Below are 4,946 nucleotides of genomic sequence, written 5' to 3'. Positions count from 1 at the left end.
TTTCTCCATCCCCAGCCAAATAAAGAGGGCTTCCAAGTGGAAACCAGCGGTCTCAAGCCGCCCCTCCTCCAGTGCCCCCAGTGGCCCCTGCCTCCAAGGAGAGGAGGGAAGGGAGGTCCTGTGCCTTCAGCCCAGGGCAGGGCCGGCAGTGGCAGCAGCGGCGGCGGTGGGGGTGGGCCTTCCCACCCCCACCTTCCCAGAAGCCCCTTCCCAGCCCCGGCCACTCTATTCTCCAGGCTGGAAGCTGGACTTCCCCAAGGCTGGGCTCTGCCTTGGCTCCCACCCAGCCCAAGGACCACCGCAGTCCGCTGGGACAGCCGCAGGAGCCGGCAGCCAGCAAACAGTGCTGCGAGCCCCCTCGGGCCACAGGGACCACCCCTCTGACGAGCAGCGGCCCCTGTGAGGCAGGGACGTGGACGTGCAGACTGAAACCTTGCTCACCCCCCACCCCAAGTCTCGGCTGAGAGGCCTAAACAGGTCCCCCCACCCTCTCCGCCCAGCCCTCTCTCTGCCCGCCACCCTGGGGCCGGCTGGCAGGAGCTCCCAAGAGCCTGAGGTGCCCGTCATCACCTCCAGGACAGCTCAGGACCAGGGTCCAGTCCTGGGGACAACTGCAGACCCCTCTTCCCCCCAAAGGCCGCTTCCTGGAGATTCTGCCCCAGCCAGCCTAGGACTCCCCACCCTCCTCCAAGGAGTCCACTCCCTAAACCCGCCCCTCTTCCCCTCTCCTGCTGCTCTGCCCGACCACCACCTCCCACCAGTGACCGCCAGGGCCTTAGTCCAACTCCTTTCCTGGAATGAGGGGCAGCTCTCTCCTCATGGGTCCCCCTGCCCCACTTCCTTCCTCTCCAGGCCATTCTCTACACCCAGCCCCGGGGGGGATTTTTTATAAACCACAGGATTGACCATGTTACCCACCAGTTAGGCCTCCCCGTGCCGCCCACACAAACCCCACTCCTCAGCCAGCATCAAGCTGGACCTTGGGGAACGGGGAGGGCACCCAGCCCAGCCTCTCCCCAGAGCTCCCCGTCTGTGAAGCCGACTCCCCACCAGACATGTCACCCTTGGGACAGCCACGCACACTGGCCCTGGGCAGGTACTGAATCGAATGTCTCCTCTCCCCCTCCCCATGCCAGGTCTTGGCTGTGATACTACTTTCTCCAGGAGCCTACCTTGACCAGCCCCCACCCCAGTCTGGCGGAGTCCCCCGGGAGGGTACCCACTGCCCGTGCTTATCTGCAGTACTGCCTGCAGCTGGACTGCCAGGCTGCCCACCCGTCCCCTCAGGCCCTCAGTGAAGTGCCACAAAACACACAGTAACTCTCTGGAGGTGTTGGAGGCCAGGTGCCTGAAGGTGGGGTGTGTGCAGACCCCTGCTCCCTCCCACGGCTCTCGGGGAGAATCTGCCCTTGCCTCTTCCTGGCTTCTGCTGGTGGCCGGCAGGCCCCGAGTGTCTCCCTCCGGCTTGTGTCAGCCTCACTGCAGCCCCGGGCTCCGTCTTCACCTGGCCTTCTCCCTGTGTGCTCCGGGTCTCCGTTTTCCCTCCCCACGACACCACTTATTGGACTGGGGCCCTCCTAATGACCGCACTTAACTCGATCATCTGCAAAGACCCTGTTTCCAAATAAGGTCGCCTTCATGGGCAGGAAGCTGGGACCTGAACGCGTCTCCTGGGGGACGCAATTCAACCCACACCTCTCTTACTAGGGGTACGACCTCGAGCCAGTGTGAGGCCTCTGTCTGGAAAATGATGGCAATAGCAGCGGGGAAGGAATGGCAGCTTGGGGTCCGAGCCCGCCTCCCCGAGGGCTCGAGCTCGCACCTGCCCAGCGGCGCTCCCTCCAAGGGAAGCGCGGGGCAGGGGCCGGCAGGGGCCTGCAGAAGCCTGGCCGCGCCGGCGCTGCCGGGACGGAGGAGCACGCTGCCGCCGCCGCCGCCGCCGCCGCGGCCGGGCCTCGGGCCCGCGGGGTTAGAGACCTACTCGCCCACCGCCGCCGCCTCGGGCCGCGGGGTGCTGCCCCAGAGCCCCGCCCCGAGTCCCGCCCGCCGCCCATTGGCCACGCACCTCGGAGCCCCGCCCCCTGGAGACCCCGCCCTGCCGGGCTCTCCTTCCTGCCTCTGGACTCCACCACCCGGGCGGCAGGGCTCTTGCATCTCCTGGGTCCTTCCAAAGGAAGGAAGCGAGACCCGCGGACAGAGGGCAACGGAGAGAGAAGACTGGCGGCGACCGACGCCGGGCCGCGCGCACCCCTCCTGCGCCTCCCCCGCCCCGTCCTCCGCGCAGACTGCCCCAGCGCTACGACCACCCAGGGCCGGGCCCGCGGCCAGCGCTGCCCACGCACTCAGGCTTTGGCTAAAGAAACATTGTTTTGTGCTAAAGTAACACTTCTTTTTCTAATTATGAAAATTGCAGGGAATTAAAACCCGGAAAGGCAGAAAAAAAGAAAATAAAAGTTCTCCCCGAGCCCTGGGCCGGCAGCGAGGTGTAAGTCTGGGAAGCTCGGGGAGCGCTCCAGGTGCAGGCGGACAGGCGTCGCCACCTGTGTTGGGGACGGGCCAGAGACAGCAGCCTGGCGGACAGCCACACAGGGACACGGGGCGTGCCCTCTCCCTCCCCCACTCAGTCCCCTCCCAAGCCAGATGGATACCTCTTATTATATTGATTGGAATAATTTTACATTTACATAAAAGGTTTCCATAGTAGCTTTGTCAAAACCAAGAAACCGACCTTGGCCTGTTACTGTGAACTAAATGCCAGACATGATCAGAACTCACCCGTTTTCCCACAGATGTAGGAGGGTCTCTTAGAAAGCAAATCCGACCGAGGCTTCTGCTGGGAGACGGGGACAGAGGAGCCGGTCCGAGCCCCGCCTCCCACCGCAAGCGACCATAGCAGGGACCAAACCGATGAGGCAACACTTTCAGGGGGCGGGAACAGGAAGTGCAGGACTGTGACCCCAATGAAGGGAAATTCCTGAGGTCACCTTGACCACCCCAGCTCCCACTGTGTGGGCAACCTCGTGGTGCAGGGAGGTGGGGTCCTGGGTGGACCCAGGACGCACTGCGTGACTGAGCTGGTCACGAGTTGGGGGCACTGCAGGAGAGGCAAGCGTGTGGGGGGGGGGGTCCAAGACGCCCACTGTCCTGGCCCGAGGACTGGGCTGCACGGGCTCAGGGTGAGGCCCCGGATTCACCGGAGAACAAAGGCCTGGGAGCTCCAGCCAGGTCCAAGTGGACACTTTGTTCACGCTCCCTGACCATCCCTGGCATACGTTTGAGACACCAGGGTCCCTGTCCCGGCACCTGGGGCCACATCCTAGAGCAAAACGTTCTCTAGGCACATCCTGTCTGTTAGCGCTTGCTGGGTATCGTGTAACCCGTGAACTGGGCTCACAAGAACAACAGACATCAATCATCACACGCAGCTCCTTTTGGTCGGGAATTCGGGAGTGGGCACGCTGCACAGACGTGGCTCGAGGTCCCCTGTGGGGCAGCAGACAAGAGGTTACCCAGGGCTGCCACTGCCCAAAGTCTCGATGGGTGCTGTGGGTGGGCCACCAAGAGGGCTTACTCCACAGGTGCTGGTCGCCGGCAGGAGGCCTCCGTCCTTCCCCACGCGGGCCTCTCCGTGGACGGCTTGAATGTCCTCCCAACGAGGGGGACTGGCTTTCCCACGGTGGGAGTTCAAAGGGGAGGCCGGCCGAACGGCAGCCTTCGGTGATGTGGCTGGCCGTGGTAAGCACGCTCTGCCCCTTTCGGAGGAAGACACGGCACCCTGGCGACTCTGGAACACGCCCTCCGCAACCACCACCACCGACACACGCCGAAGGGTCAGGGTGCACGAGGACCCAAGAAGACCTGGCCACCACCCAGGAGCGTGGCCAGCCGCAGAGCCCCGCCCTGAGCCCAGTGTCAGGCTTCAACGCAGTTGTCATAAGGTGTTCGTTCGGTAGTTAAGGAAAAACACGGTCTCAGCGGAGAAAAAAATGACTCAACAGGAACGTGGAAGCCGTTCAAAAGGGGGGAAATGAACATTTTAGAAGTGAAAAGTGCCTGGGTGACAAAAATCACTGGGTAGGCTTGGAAGGGGGTTGGCGGTGACAGGGGAGAGGGTCCACGGACTTACGCACACTGACGGCCCGTCTGCAGATGGGGAGGACAGCGCCGCCCGCAGACCGGGAGGACAGCGTCGGAGAAACAGTCCCAGGCGCTGGGCGGTCCCAGCGGAAGGGTTTAACTCGAGCAACGAAGCCCGAGAAAAAGAGGCAGCAAAGGGACAGAAAAACACATTTGCCAAAATAAGGGCCGGAACTTTTCCAGACTTGACAAAGACACTGACTTCAACGTCCCCCACGTCCAGGGAGGCCCCAGTCCCGCGCGGGGTCCGGTCTGCGACGTGACACGAACCGCAGGTCGGCACTCTCAAGTCCAGCCAGGAGGGCTGGCAGCGCGGAGGGAGACGGTGGTCTTCACAGTCAAAACTTCCCACGTTCGCAAACCTCACCCCAGTAGAAAGCCACGTGGACCCACTGACTTGCCAGCGTCTCAAGCAGGGGCCTCTCTCGCTTTAGAGTGCCTGGGCCCCAGGTCAGAGTGTGACCAGGAGTGGGGTTGGTGGTGCAGGGTGGCCAGCGGAAGAGAAGGACAGAGAAGACAGAGTCCGGGCCCAGGCGCACAGATGAGGCGAAGGAGGGATTCCTGACCCCTTGAGGAGGCCTGGGGAGTACAGTATTACCTGCAGGGTAACACTTCCTTGCTGGGCTGTACCTCACGCTGCATGCCAGGATTCCTGGAAAGCCTAGATGGAGCAGCTGTTAAACAGTAAAAGAAAGTCTTTTCACTGTGGCTGGTATGGGTCAGTGGACTGAGCACCCACCTGTGAACCAAAGGGTCACTGGTTCAACTCCCAGTCAGGGTGCATGCCTGGGTGGCGGGCCAGGTCCCCC

This window comes from Phyllostomus discolor, chromosome 1 (genome assembly GCF_004126475.2).
Source record: "Phyllostomus discolor isolate MPI-MPIP mPhyDis1 chromosome 1, mPhyDis1.pri.v3, whole genome shotgun sequence".
NCBI lineage: Eukaryota > Metazoa > Chordata > Mammalia > Chiroptera > Phyllostomidae > Phyllostomus > Phyllostomus discolor.
Note: the sequence above shows the minus strand (reverse complement) of the source record.